General features: G+C 33.8%; 1 protein-coding gene and 1 non-coding gene across 2 annotated transcripts in view; one reads left to right on the forward strand and one right to left on the reverse strand.

Annotated features, from left to right (window-relative positions):
- The window catches only part of LOC137398681 (uncharacterized), a 35139-nt gene that overhangs the window by 7143 nt on the left and 11152 nt on the right, over positions 1–16844 (forward strand). The window lies entirely within an intron of this gene.
- Trnas-gcu (transfer RNA serine (anticodon GCU)) lies at positions 15072–15153 on the reverse strand. The gene has a single exon. It is a non-coding gene; the product is annotated as a tRNA-Ser (tRNA).

Genomic DNA, 16844 nt, shown 5'->3' on the forward strand with positions numbered 1-16844 from the left:
ATTTTTATGTTTCATAAAAGCCTGATATTGTTTGAGTGAAAAGATATCAAATTTGTTGTGCATGTTAGTGATAATATATACTAGTAGTATAGTAGGAGCAGATCTACACACATTTGCACTTAAAGTTGGATTTTGGGTACATTTTAGCCCGAGAACCTCGGAGAATGGTGTTGTCTGATGGAAAGTTTGGGGAGGGGTAGGTGTGTGAGTGTTGGGAGCTAAGGTTATGAAGTTTGAGAGGAATTGTGGGAAGGATGCGGTGCTGGTCGAGAGGAATTGTGGGAAGGATGACGTGAAGAGGGCGATGGTTTCGGGTTTCGATGCGATGGGTTTGGGGTTTGGGTGTCGACGAGTTGAGCGATCGATCGTCGAATGGTTGGGGTTGGGTTGGCGACCGGTGGGGTGAACGGTGTTATGTCGTTTAAGTTGAATGAACGCTGATGTTGGACGAGTTCGGGTGTGTCTATTCGTGGAATCGGTTAAGTCTCCCTTCGTTATAAAACTCTTTAAAGATGAGTAATAAGAAAGGGGAAAGTCGAATGATTTATTCATTATGAAAAATTTCTTTTGAGAAGACATGAAGAGTCTTTATTGAAAACTAGATGATATAATTCAAATTTCTCCACTACTATTTATTAGTTTTGAATTTTTTTCGGTTAACGGTGAATTTTTACGAAATATAATTCAATTAGAACATAACCCCTCGGATTGTACTTATGGTATAGCTAGTTATGAAATTATTCAAAGGTTGGGAATTACTGAACGACTTGTTCAATGGGCTAATCCATCTTCACGGTTAGCGAGATATTGTGTAGGCAACTCAGCTCGTTCAAGGTTTTGTGGATGGAGAGCATTGCCTATTAAGTTTGTTTGTCATCATCCACAATTCGAAGAAAATAACGGTAGATTTACAGCTCCAATTAATACTTCCACTACTCGATCCACCATCAGAACTACACACACATCCAGAACTCCTACCACCACCACAACTACACTCGCTAGTACAATTCCTACTACCACCACAACTACACTCGCTACCATCATTCTAGCAAGTGGAATCACAACTCTTCCATCATCTGAAAATCTTAAGGAAAATATAACTAATATCCCATTTGTACCAACAGCCTTAAGATTATATAATCCGAATAATGAAGAAAACGCTGATGTTGGACGAGTTCGGGCGTATCTATTCGTGGAATCGATTAACTGTCCATTCACTATTTATAAGTTAAGAGTTTTATATAGAAACATTATATATCATTGAGAAGTTCAACTAGAAGGAATATAAAAATATATAAAATTATGGAAACTATTCATAAGGATAATTCTAAAATTTACAAATCTTGTGAAGAAGAAAAAGATAATACAGATGGATTAGTTGACGAGGCTGTATTATTACGTACATAAACATTTTGATAACATCACTAAATCTACATCAAAACTGCTTCGACAAAGTCTGATTCAATTTTTTGGAGTGGTTTTAATATTACTTGCAATAACTGTAGCTTCATCTTTGATTGAATATTTTTTTATTCGGATTACAGGAGAAAAGATGAATGCTACTGTGAACTATGTAGAAGTTATTTTTCAAAATCTTATGAATAATGAAAGTGTGATTTTTGAAACATCTCCTCATCATTATAATTAGTTGAAATGAAAACTTCAATGTTAGTAATTATCAAAACATGGAGAAAGACGGACTACAATCAATTGATGTGAGGTTACATTCTCCTTTCACATCTATGATAACAGGACCAACAGGATCAGGAAAAACTCAACTTGTTAAACGGTTGATTGAACAATCTCAATTAATATCTACCCCTTCTCCAATCGAAATTATATATTGCTATGGAATATGGCAGGAAGCTTTTGAGGATATGAAAGGAGTGGAATTTCATGAAGGATTGAAAGATCCGAGTACTTTTCCCAAAGATGGAGAAAATAGATCGATGATCATTGATGATCTAATGGAGGAATTATCATCAAATATCAAGATGGCTAACAATTTGTATACTCGAGAAAGTCACCATCTAAATATTAGTATTTTTACTATTACCCAAAACTTATTCTTTGGTAAACTTAGAACAATTTCGTTGAATAGTCACTATTTTTTATAGGAAAAAACCCCAGAGATTCTACATCAATCACATTTTTAGGAAAACAAGTTTTTCCTGGACAAGTTAAATATTTTCAGGAATCCTACCGAGATGCAACATCTTCACCATATTCCTTCATGAGACTGGACCTCCGACAAGAAACCGATGATACACTGAGAATTATGGGAAATTTCCCTCCTGTTGACTCTACGCCTATGATTATTTATAAGCTTAATTAGGCAAACGATTTTGATTGGTATTCCATAATTAAATAAAACAAGTATATATTCCAAGTTCTCTTTAAATAATCATCATACTACTTCTGTATCTTTCTCTGAGTGATTACTATAACATCACTAAAATTATCACATAGATATGGCTGAAACAAAAAGAATTCAACGAAATTTACTAACTTTATTATCTCTAGTTGGAGATTATATTTCTTCTCAACAATCAGTTATTAAAAATGCTAAAACGGATTTAATTTTAGCAATTATTGATTGTGTGAAATTACTCATTAAAAGAAAAGAACGACTAACTGTTGCTCAGTATAAAGCTTTGAGTCGACAAAGTACGAACATCGCTCGACTGATTAGTCCTAGAACATTGAATTTGGAAAAGAAACAACTTTTGCAAAAAGGAGGGTTTTTATCGGCTTTACTAGGTCCGATCGCGGGTGCTATACTCCCAGGATTAGTTGAACCATTGCTCGGAGGATTGTTTAAACCACGAAAAAAAGATAATTAAGTTATCATGGATAATTCTCCACTTTCTAAGAGAATGAAAAAAAACAGAGTAATTCTGCAAATACTGAACAGTCTTACTAATGAACTTGCAAGTTCTGCTTTACCTCATATGAAAGAAGAAGTAATTAGAACATTACTTGAAATTGTTAAAAATATTATATATGGGAATGTACCTTTAACGAAAAATCAATACCATTCTCTGAGTCAACATAAAAAGGAGTTGATGAATATTATCGATGAAAACAAACCGCTTAAATATAAACGGAAGATTTTGCAAAACGGAAGAGGATTATTGAAACGGATTATTAAGCCATCCCTCAACTTGTATTAATCATTCAGCAGGAAAATGAGCTTTCCTAAATACACAAAAAAATTTTTTTTGGTTTCTGAAGACGAGTAAAAAAGGAACCAATTTAAAAGTCAACAGGATTCAAAAATTATCAATGATGGCTATAGTTCGTCACTTCGTTTTAATCCATTAGAAAATCCAAGAGTAAGTAAGGTTAAGGAGACCAGAGATAGGATGCGTCAAATTAATAACGATAACACTATTTCAGACTATAACAAAGTTAATTTGTATGCAGCTGAACCTAAAATTTTTTTAGATGAAATGAATTCAATTCGGAGTTATCCAATTCAACAGTCTCCGACTATTCGAAAACCGATTTCAATGATGTCACAAACACCTTCAGCTCCACAAAATTCAAAAGAAACTCTAAAGAAAGATACACCTGAATTACCCGAAGATAATTCGTCTCAAGTCTCTACAGTTTTAAAAGATTCGCCAAAAAAAGAAGACACATTATTACCACCGAAGTTAAACGAAGAAGAACCATCGTCAAATTCTTCTAGATCTTATTCCATTTCTTCAATAGTTGAAGACTTCGGTTCAAAACAAGATCAAACTAAAGCGAAAAAACTTCTGGAAAAATTGGAAATGTCTGGAAATTATGATTCTTTAACCGGGAAAATAACAGGTTCTACAGGAGAGATTAAACCTGAGAACTTACGAAATCTTCTTGAAAGAAAGATTCGAGTTAAAGATAGTTCAATTGTATCTTCTCCCTTTTCTCCAAGTTCATTTGAGAAACAATATAACTTATTTGAAAAAATTATCAAGGAGTCGAACTCGAATTTATCAAATAAATCAAAATCCAATTCGAATAGATCGTCTTCACGAAAACCTTATGTAGGAACAAGAGGAAAATGGACGACTTACTAAATGAATTCTATTATACCCCGGATCTACCATCTTCATTAGGTGGAGCACGAAAAATGATTGAAGCACTTCGGCGAAAAGAAAGCGAACAAGAAGTTAGAGATTGGTTAAGTGGTGAAGATGCTTATACGTTACACAAACAAATAAAAACGAAATTTAGAAGAAGACCTACAATTATTGCAGGAGTTGGTGAACAATTACAGGCTGATTTAATGGATGTTAGATCTCATCGAGCTGAAAATGATGGAATTACATTTTTACTCACAATGATTGATGTTTTTTCAAGAAAAGCATGGGTAGAGCCTCTTGTTAACAAATCAGGTATATTGGTAGCAAAAGCCTTAAAAAAAGTAATGGGTGGACCTAATTATAGAGTTTTTCAAACAGACAAAGGAAAAGAGTTTAATAATCGAGATGTCAAAAAAGTTTTGAAAGAAAATAAAGTAAAATGGTTTACATCTGAGAATGAGACAATTAAAGCTTCCATCATAGAACGATTCAACAAAACATTACGGATGAAGATGTATAGATTCATGACATATTCGGATGAACGTAGATATATTGATGTTTTACCACAAATTGTAAAAGCATATAACAATACTATTCACACAACATTAGTAATAAAACCGAATGATGTAAATTATGAAAATCAAGAAAGAATCTGGAATAGGATTTATGAAAATGGAGAATATAGTTCTGACAGTACTCCCAAATTCAATATTGATGATTACGTTCGTATTAGTAAAGCTAGAACAGCTTTCGAAAGAGGTTTCACAATAAATTGGACGGTTGAAGTTTTTAAAATTACAGAAGTACTTGATTTTGAAAGACCGATTATCTATAAATTACGTGATTTGGCAAACGAACCGGTTGATAGAACTTTTTATGAAGATGAACTACAGAAAGTAAAAAAACCCGCATTTTTTCGAATCGAGAAAATTCTCAAATCTCGGAAACGAGGAAGAACAAAGGAAATACTCGTTAAATGGATGGGATATCCTGATTCATTCAATAGCTGGGTCAATGAAAGAGACTTTGTTAAATAAAAGAGGATGATAAGGAATTGAACTTCATTGAAAGAATTGAAAATGTCGGAGTTCGTAACTCTTCCTTTTGATGCTAGTTTTAGTGACTTTCCTAAAAATACTAATTCAAACTTTACAGTTAGACTAGCCAGATATGTAGATTTTACAGAAGGACAATGGGAAGTTGCTCTAAAAGATATATCGTTTTCAAATAATTGGCCAAATGTAGTAGAAGGGATAATAAGCATCACAAAAGCGGAACTTATTGGGAGATTTCGTCGTTTCGACATAAAAATTGGAAATGGAAGATACGAAGATATAGATGAAGTAATTTAATGAGCTCATGATGTTCTAAAATCCTTCAATCTCCATCCAACTATAGAATTCGAATACGACAAAATATCCAACAAATCTATGTTGTATGTAAGAGATTCGAGTGTTCAGGTTTCGTTTTCACAAGATTTCGCAAATATTTTAGGATTAGATCCGAAGATAACTTATAATGCGGGAAAACACGAAAACATCACATCTCCGGATATCAACTATGGATTTACATCATTATACGTATATTCATCAATTGTAAGTAACAGACTCGTTGGAGATGCAAATGTACGATTGTTACGAGTTGTCCCAGTAAGTGGAAAGAAGTTCTCTCGAGTTTATACAGAATTCAGTCAAGTGCATTACGTTGAAGTAGATAAAATTTCTACTGATGTGATAGAGACCCTTATAACAAGTGATGATGGAGAAAAAGTACCATTTGATGGAGAGAAGGTTATACTAACGGTTCATTTCAGAAAGAAACAATGAATTCCATATTAATTCCATATACTCCAGAAGACTCAAAAAACTTTTCCATTCAATATTACACGTCTAATCAAACAGGAAATGGTGGATTGACACCATATAAAGGAAAAAGAGTGATGGGAAATGGACGACTATCAGGAATATTTAAAAAATTAGCAAAAGCTGTTGCGCCTCTAGCAAAAAAAATGGCTATCTCATTAGGGAAAAAAGTGTTAGATGCTGCATGCAATTATCTTAATAACATGGTAGAGAGACCAAAAGAAGAAGAAGAAGAAACAGATGAAGTAGTAATTCCAAGAGTTAGAAAACCTGGGAAAAGAAAATTAAATAACCGTAGCAAACCTGCAAAGCGACGGAGAAAAGCCACTCCAAATATTTTTTTAAATGTTTTATATATTACTAACTCAATATTTTTTAGTTCATTTCATTGACATACATCAATAGTGAAAGATGAGTTCTGGAGAGATTGGTTCAACAGGTTTAAAAATATCGGGTTCTCCTTTTACGATAAACGAAAGTTTGGGTATATTTGTTGTTCCGGGCACACATAGTTCGGTGTAGCACGGATATTATAGTGAATTAGGTCCGTCACGACTCAGTGAATATGGACCAATTGAAATTGAAATACCTGGAGATGTAGATCACTATATCGATTTAAGTAATTCATATTTGCAAATCGAAGGAAAAGTAGTCAAGGACGATGGTTCCAATTTAGACAATGCTGTTGCTAACGTAAATGTTGTACCAGGGGATGCGTTTTTCATTCGCTAATCAAAACAGCAACATTCAAAATTAATGGATCCGTTGTTGAACATTCAAGTGATTATCCTATGAGATCGTTCATAGAAACCCTTCTCAATAATAGCAGAGAAGCAAAACAATACCAATTAAAAGCAGAAGGATGGTTTCAAGATGATAATCTTGCAAAAGATGGTGTGGATTTCGATAATACTGCGACTACAGCAAGAAAGAATCTTATTAGAGGATCAAACACATTTGAGTTTTTTGGACGACTCCATCTTAGCATTTTTCAACAGGAAAGATATCTCATTCCAGGATTGAATTAAAAATTAGAACTAGACCAAAGTAAACCAAGTTATTGTTTGATGGCAGCAGCAGCTGCTCCTGGAGGAGGGGGAAAAGTAAAGTTGACGAAATGTGTACTTCATCTTCGAAAATTAGAAATCAACCAAACAATTCAGCTTTTACATAACGAAAAACTACCTAATGGTGTTAATGCAAAGTATCCTCTTTCTCGGGTATACACCAGATCTTATAATGTGAATACTGGATTAACCCATACTCAAATTAAAATTGCTGATAACACACTTAGACCAAATTTAATACTTGTTTCACTTTCATCACACGATGGAGAAAATGGATCATACAATCGTAATCCTTTCAAATTTGGTCATTACGATGTGAGTCATGTAGAACTACAAATTGATGGACTACCTTTTGGAAAACGATATACTCCAAATTTTGAAAATAGAATGTATACTCGACCATATGTACAACTTCTAATTGCAATGGGAAAAGATCTTTCTTCTGAAGGAAGTGGTATTGGACTGACTGAATATGAAACTGGACTTGCAATATACGCTTTCGATTTGACAGGAGATCTCTCATCCGAAGGTTTTCATTTAATGAGACATGTTTCACTAACAATCGATATCGGTTTTTGGGCTGCAACACCAGAAAATGTCTATCTTAATACAGATATACAAAAAGATGGAATGATGGAAATCGCTTCTGACTTTAGCGTTCGACTCAGTGGTGGAAGCATATTCTAAGGATGAATACAGCAAATATTTTCAATGTTCTTTCCCAAGATCACATGACTAATAATAATTTTTTGCTGTCTGTGCAAGAAATGAATTTAAAGAACAATTTTTATCGAATGAAGGAATATATATTTTTAACACACACTATTCTTATCAACCAGGAGAACACTGGATAGGAGTTATTCGAACAAAATCCGAAATTAATTATTTCGATTCAACAGGACGAGATCCTTCAACATATCCAGATGTCGCTCAAATCTTAAAACTTTCTGGAATAAAGTTAATTAAATGGAATGATGTTCTACTCCAAGGATTTCTTTCAACAACATGTGGAGATTACTGTCTTCTCTTTGCAGTATTTTGGAGCAGAGGATGTTCAATAGAAGATTTTCTAACAGTTATGCTAAAAATTTCTGAAACCGATACACGAGATCATGTAGTTCGAAAAACTATACTAGATAGATATGATTGGAATGGAAAAACTAGTAAAAGTCTTAATAACAAAGAAAATGAAGGTATTGACAATGTACATATTCAAGGAACTTCCCAAATTGTTAAATTACTAGAAGAACTGACATAAATTTTTTTCTATATTTTACAATTGAATATACATATATACTTTATATCGAAATAAACTTGGTAAAAAATACAACCGAATATTATTTACTTTTTTGATATAAGTTTTATATATTGATATACTCACGCTGAGTTGGAGCTATCCTCAAAATAATCCACATATTAATCCATGTATGCCCCTTTACTAGTTCATCATCTTCATCTATTTACTGGTCGAGAGACTGTTATGGAATGGTTAAGCCAAACCAAACAGGAGAATTCCATAGGTAAACCTAGGAAAACAATCAGGTCGAATGCCAAGGCGCTTGTCCACACAACAGCCTGAACACAGCGACACTCAACGAACTTAATCGCGAGTAGCCGGCTAACAGAATTCTAGCTGAAGCATACAAGCCTTATGGTATCAACGCTCGATCGACCCAAATTCTCAAGTCTGTATATAAGTAGGCATCAAGAGATGGTTAAGGAGGCAGAATATTCCATCAGATCATGCAATGCTTATATAGTGAATCGAAGAATGATGGGTGTGTCCAAAGGAATTAATGAGGTGAAAATAGTAAACAGATTTTCGCGAAATTGAATTTCGCGAAAGTTGACTATATAATATATATAATGTGAAATTTCGCGAAATCCAATTTTGCGAAATTCAATTTCGCGAAAGTTGACTATATAATATATATGATGTGAAATTTCGCGAAATCCAATTTCTCGAAACTCACTTTCGCGAAATTCAATTTCGCGAAAGTTGACTATATAATATATATGATGTGAAATTTCGCTAAATCCAATTTCGCGAAATTCACTTTCGCGAAATTCAATTTCGCGAAAGTTGACTATATAATATATATGTGTAATTTCGCGAAATTCATTTTCGCGAAATTGTAAGCATAGAGGAATGTTTTGTAATCTATTTATAAATTTTCATTAAACTCACTCAAGCGTTTTACAGACGTTCAACTACATAAAGCAATCGAGAACGAATCATTATTATCATAACACTCTTCATAAGCTAACAGAATTCTGAGAAGGGTAAAATGTCAGAATGGAAATGTACAGATAGTTGTCTTCAAATTTGGGCTACACCATGGGAATATTGTACACACGAACTACTTTCCTGTACATGTAGCATGTATATGATGGATTAGCACAATGTGTACATTGGCAAGTACATTTTGAAATTTTAAATTCTAAAGTTTTATATGAATATATAATTATTCATTTTATATACATCATCTTTTTTCAATTTTCAATGGTTTTTCAAAAAATTAAACAGGTATCAAGAAGATGGTAAGGAAACTGATGAAAAAACAACTCGAAAGAAACAAACTCTCAAAATAGTGAAACGGAGTTGCAATTGGATTTACCATTGGATTATCCTATAGACGGATTACCTTCCTGTACATGTGGACAAGACGTATTTGATGGCTTAGCTCAATGTATATTTTGGTAAATAGATTTTGAGAATTTTAAAACCAAAGATATATAGTTATCCATTTATTTCATCCTTTCCCATTCCTCAATGTTTTATATATTTAAACAGTGATGATGCAAAACAAAAAGAAGTTGATGAGAAAAGCGAGTCAAGCAACACATACTTCTATCTCGATAAGAAAGAATTACAATATTCTGAAGTGACAAGCTCTTCAACTCCACAGAAAACTGGCAATTAGTATTTATAAGAAAGAACTTTTTTTGAATGAATATATATGCAAATCAATAGAACCTTTAGAAATAAAATCTTCATCTCCAAAGATGGAGAATTTATATTTTGTTGTATATTTTAAGATACTATTATTAAAATAAAATCAATACAATATTCACATATCATTTTCATTGTGGAATAAAAATTTAGGAAAGCATGAAAATTAGATTACAACTTTAGCAGCAGCATGTGATTATGATAAAAAATTTCGACATCCTGTAATTTGTCTACAGAAAAACTTTCATTTCAATACTCTCTTTCTTTATTACTTGGATTATATAATCTTAAGGCTCTTGGTATGAATAAGATATCAGTTATATTTTCCTTAAGATTTTCAGATGATGTCTGAGTTGTCATTCTGCTCACTGGAATAGTGGTAACGTCCGTAGTTGCAATGTTGGTAGGAATTGTGGAAATGTGTGTAGTTCTGATGGTGGATCTTTCTACAGAAAAACTTTCATTTCCATATTCTTTTTCTTCATTATTCGGATTATATAATCTTAAGGCTATTGGTACAAATAGGATATTAGTTATATTTTCCTTAAGACTTTCAGATGATGGAAGAGTTGTGATTCCACTTGCTAGAATGATGGTAGCGAGTGTAGTTGTGGTGGTGGTAGGAATTGTACTAGCGAGTGTAGTTGTGGTGGTGGTAGGAATTTTGGATGTGTGTGTAGTTCTGATGGTGGATCGAGTAGTGGAAGTATTAATTGGAGCTGTAAATCTACCGTTATTTTCTTCAAATTGTGGATGATGACAAACAAACTTAATAGGCAATGCTCTCCATCCACAAAACCTTGAACGAGCTGAGTTGCCTACACAATATCTCGCTAACCGTGAAGATGGATTAGCCCATTGAACAAGTCGTTCAGTAATTCCCAACCTTTGAATAATTTCATAACTAGCTATACCATAAGTACAATCCGAGGGGTTATGTTCTAATTGAATTATATTTCGTAAAAATTCACCGTTACCCGAAAAAAATCCAAAACTAATAAATAGTAGTGGAGAAATTTGAATTATATCATCTAGTTTTCTATGAAGACTTTTCATGTCTTCTCAGAAGAAATTTTTCATAATGAATAAATCATTCGACTTGCCCCTTTCTTATTACTCATCTTTAAAGAGTTTTATAACGAAGGGAGACTTAACCGATTCCACGAATAGACACACCCGAACTCGTCCAACATCAGCGTTCATTCAACTTAAACGACATAACACCGTTCACCCCACCGGTCGCCAACCCAACCCCAACCATTCGACGATCGATCGCTCAACTCGTCGACACCCAAACCCCAAACCCATCGCATCGAAACCCGAAACCATCGCCCTCTTCACGTCATCCTTCCCACAATTCCTCTCGACCAGCACCGCATCCTTCCCACAATTCCTCTCAAACTTCATAACCTTAGCTCCCAACACTCACACACCTACCCCTCCCCAAACTTTCCATCAGACAACACCATTCTCCGAGGTTCTCGGGCTAAAATGTACCCAAAATCCAACTTTAAGTGCAAATGTGTGTAGATCTGCTCCTACTATACTACTTATACTTTACCTTGAGCTTTGAGTTTAACTATAAACTTAAAGTACGTGTTTATTTAGCTAAGTTCATTCATGTTAAACTCAAATTTTATGTTATACTTTTGTCTCTAACCTAAAATCTTCATACCGTAGGTACTGAACATAGCAATCTTACGATTTGTTGCAGATCATAACCACTAAATACACTAAAGTTACTGCAGTTACTAAGGTTAATATTCTATTATGGTTTTAATTTTTAATATGTACAGTACGCATATAAAATTTACAATCTATTTGTTGGGTAATTAATGTAAAAAATGACAAATCTGTAGGAATAAACCATTATAATCACAACATGTGTCTTTTCTTGCTGGGTAAAACAGAATTTTATTGAAAGTAACTACAACGACATCGCATATAATTGAGAAGCAAAAAACTTCCAAAATTAATACTAAAAAAAGATTTTTTGGCAGGCATTGGTTGGCGCTAGCCCAGAGCAGCCAAAACCAAATGTTGTTGGTTTTGATTACCAAAAAAGTGGCAAGATACCTTTCAAAATATCAACAATGATGGGATTCGAACCCATGCTCCAAATGGGAAATGGTTTAGCAGTCTAACGCCTTAACCACTCAGCCACCTTTTCTGCTAAGTCACCTTATAAATGCTTAATTTAGTTTACATTGGTCAGTTATTATAAAGATAAACTTTTGAAAAGATTCCACCAAGGTTATAAACTTCGAAAAAAATAATTGATTGCAATCTTGCTTTTGAAAAAACTATTGTTTTTTTATGAATGACAAGGTGCATGCTCAGTATTGCACTCTATTGTACTGCATTGTACTAAATTAATTACTTAATAAAATGGAGTAACTTTCCTGGAAAGCCATGTTTTTACAAAACTTCAGTCAAACAATACCCTTGTTTTGAGCCATCTTGACAATATTTATGTGTATTCGTCAACAGTGCTAGTTATTAACCCCAAACAAACACTTCAAGCGTGAGAATCTTAACCAATGTAATGACTAGTTACCCAATATACTCATAGTATTTCATAGAGCTTAATGATTAAGTTTGCAGCCTCTGGATTTGGTGGTTCCAAGAACAGATTTAGTACCATGCAGGTTTTTCATTGGTAGGTTTTAATTGTTATAACTGGATACAGGGTGCAACAAAAAACAAACACTGAAATTCATGTATATATATGTTGACTAGCAATAGGCAAGCTAATGTTTGATATTTATTTCATTTTCAAAGCAAATTGTTCCATGACAACAATTGGCGAATGCTGTCTATAAATACAATTGCCCCTAATACATGTGAAGGAAGATTTTTGAGTTTTTAATCAGAGAGATTTGGTGAAATTAAATAGAAAACAAAAGTTTAAAGCTTGACAATTGAATCAGGAATTGCTTGATATAAACCTATTTTCATATTAACTAAGCTTTAGTGAGTCTGAACTTATGACCTTTGTATTAAGTGAGAATTTGTTAACATTACGAAACATCACGGAACTTCGAGGAACTTAGCGGAACATCGCAGAACCGCGCTTAACTCCACAGAACATTGCGGAACATTGCGGAACATCACAGAACATCATGGAAAATCATAGAATATCACAGAGTATCGCGGAACATCACGGAATATCCCGAACTATCGCGGAACATCGTGGAACATCACAGTATATCATGAAATACAAGCGGTAATTATAATTATTCTTCAGCTTCATAATGCAGTTGAGTGATGCAAGTGGTAGAGGGTTGGCCTTGCAAAGTGAGAGTCACGGTTTCAGTACCACCTCAAAACCATTTTCTATGAAGTACTTCACTTGACAGTTTGGTGTGAAGGTATCAAACAAGAATATGAATAGGAACTATTTCTATAATAGGAATGAATATTTTAAATTATTATATGTGCCAAATAGTTTTTTTATTTCCCTTTGCCTTGATCATGATGAGTATGCTAGCAGACCTGTGCGCTGTGAGAGATTTTCATTTGCAATCACTTTATGCAAGGTATATTGTGGCTTGGTGACTTGATGGTGCATTGGCAATGTTATTAACATTAAATCTAATGCCCTCGGTTTGATTCCTGTATGAGGCAGTGTTTTCTCCTAATGTTCTGAAGACAGGTTCACACTATATCGGCGTATTTTGGTGTTTATGACAAAATACTTCAGTGATGGACTATGATAATATTGTTTACACTATCATAAACTTATTACACAAATCTATCAGCAATTGCATTAACAAATACTTTGTGACATATGGTTCTAATTTTTTTCAGATTTTTGCCGAAAAACATTTTGTTTGTGAGGGCTCGAATCAAATATTAGTACTACAAAATCCTAGCAACTTTGATAAGCAAAAACATTTTAATCTCGCTATACGCGACTGCAAATTACTGTCATCAAAGTGCTTCAAATTATAAAAAGACCTCGTCAATGCTTGACAAAATATCAGGAAAGTTTAATAACTGCAAACTTTTCCGGCGTATTTGCATTAATTAATGCTATTGGTTTACATTTCTTATAATTGATGATGAATATAGTGCGATTCTGCCTTTAGCAAGGCTCCAGACAGGCGAGTGGACAAACAGGGCTGTTTTTATCGTAAATTTTTTTTTGCTGTGGTGTAGATTATAAAACATATCGCTATACCAGGTAATAAATAAAGGGTTGTGTTGACGAATGCGGTGGAACTATACACAACTGTGGTGAGGTTGAGTGTGTTAGTTTATTATTTGTGCCAGTACTCTGATATGCACCGTAAAAACTAAAATAAAAGTCACAATGTTATGACTAAAATTTGAAAAATTCGGCATATAAGTTGTGAGTGCGATAAGAAATAAGTTTATAAAAAAGTTATTAGTGGAACCATTACTTGTTGTCCCTTATTAGTCTGGTATGGCTAATCTTATAGTAGCTTAGAAACACTGAATGAACTGTCTCGCTTCAGCGGTATCTAACTAATGAAGAATACATGTTTCTAAGAAAATACTAACAGACAAATAATTCAAGTTGGTATAACAAGGAAATAATAAAATCAGAAATTGCATGATATATTAAATAGTAAATACCTAGTACTTTTGAACCAAATAGTGATGTTGTCTAATTTACTGTATATTTTCACAACACAAATACACAGAGACCAGTGTGCTCAGCTGTTCTGCCCTAGATGGAAGCGTAGAAGGACCTAAACCATTCTGGAAGGCTCACCCATGAAACGGCAGTGAAACCATCGGCCGACACTGCACCGCCTCATGACTGGATGCATCGCAACGACCAAGCAACACCTCATCCAAATCATTCCATAGCACCACTCACATACACTGATGTAGCATTATCAGCTTTGTTGTGGCATCATTGTTGTTGTTTTAGAGTCACAAGGTTAATTTCTTTTTTTTAAATTAAATAAATTATATAAAAAGATTAGGTATACAGTCTAATATTTAAAGCTGTCCATTACAAAAGAATTATGTTGGAAATAAAATTATTGCCTTAGCTATTGCCATTCATCTTAGTAAACAAAAGCCTTAACAACTTCTAATGTTAATTTTACTTATTATAAAGATGGCAGGTTTCCTTTCAAAAAATCAACAAGGATGGGATTCGAACCCACGCTCCCAGAGGGAAATGGATTAGCAGTCCATCACCTTAACCACTCGACCACCTTATCTGCTGTCACTTGTTTTAATGCTTAATTTATTTTACATTGGTCAGTTGTTACCAATATAAACTTTTGAAAAGATTCCATCAAAGATTATAAATTTATCAAAAATGATTCATTGCCATTTGGCATGCAGAAAAACTATTTTTTATGAGTTACAAGCTAAATGCTCGGCATTGCACTCTACTGTACTGCATTTTACTAAAATAATAACCTATTAAAGTCGACTAACTTTCTGAAAAACTATACCTTCACGAAACCTTACTAAAGCAATACCCGTGTTATGGGCCATCTCAACAATAGCTATGGGTAACAGTAAACAGTTGTAGTTATTAACCCCAAGCAAATGCTTCAAGCATGGGAATCTTAAGCAATGTAATGACTAGTTACCCAATGAAATCGTAGTATTTTGTGGTGGTTAATGATTAAATTTTGCTGCCTCTAGATTTGACAATCCTCATATCAAATTTAGTACCATGCAGGTTTTCATTGGTAGATTTTAATCGCTAAAACTGGACACTGGGTGTAACTAAAATACAAACACTAAAATCTATGTATATACATGTAGACTAGTTTTAGGGCAGGTGATGCTCGAGATTTACTTTGTTTTTAAAGCAATATGTTTCATGATAAGAATCAGTAAATTTGGTCAATGAAGAAAATAGTCCTTAATACGTGTGAAGACATATTTTTGAGTTTTTATAAAGATAATTTTAGCAAAATTATATGATAAAAAAAGTTTTAAGATTGCCAATTGAATCAGGAACTGTTTGATATGAACCTATTTTTCATATTAAATAAGCTGCAGTGAGTCTGAACTTATAACTCTTCCATCGAGAGATAGTTTCTTTAGCATCACAAAACATTATGGAATATCACGGAACATCGTGGAACATCACGGAACATCGTGGAACATCACGGAACATCGTGGAACATCACGGAACATCGTGAAACATCACAGGACATCACGGAACATTGTGGAACATCGCGGAACATAGCGGAACATCATAGAACATCGTGGAACAACCCGGAATATCTCAGACTATTGCGGAACAGCGCGGAACATCGCGGAACATCACAGAACGTCACGGAACATCCCGGAATATCTTGGACAATTGCGGAACATCACGGAGTATCACAAACTATTGCGGAACATTGTGGAACATTATGAAATACAGGCTGTAGTTATAATTATTCTTCAGCTTCATAATGCAATTGAGTGGTGCAAGTGGTAGAGGGTTGGCCTTATAAAGTGAGAGTCACGGTTTCAGTACCACCTCAAAACCACTTTCTATGAAGTACTTCAATTTTTAGTTTGGTATCAAACAAGAATATGAATAGGAACTATTTCTATAATAAGAATAAATACTTCATTTCGTTTCACCTTTATCATGATGAGTACGCTAGCAGACCTGTGTACTGTGAGAGATTGTCATTTGCAATCACTTTATTCATGATATTTTGTGACATGGCATAGCATGTTCATACTATCACAAACCTATCCGTGTTTGCTTAACAAACACTCTGTGACATGGGTTTTTTTGTTAAGAGCTCTGTCTGCCTCTTAATATTTTTTTGGACTATCCATTGTCTTTTTATGTTTGTGACATTTTTTTATAAAATGTAATACCTTTGTGTGTTAATTATTTATATTTTTTATTATTTTTGCTAGCTTAATTGCCAAAATTTATCAAATGTAT

Source organism: Watersipora subatra, chromosome 6 (genome assembly GCF_963576615.1).
Source record: "Watersipora subatra chromosome 6, tzWatSuba1.1, whole genome shotgun sequence".
Taxonomy (NCBI): domain Eukaryota; kingdom Metazoa; phylum Bryozoa; class Gymnolaemata; order Cheilostomatida; family Watersiporidae; genus Watersipora; species Watersipora subatra.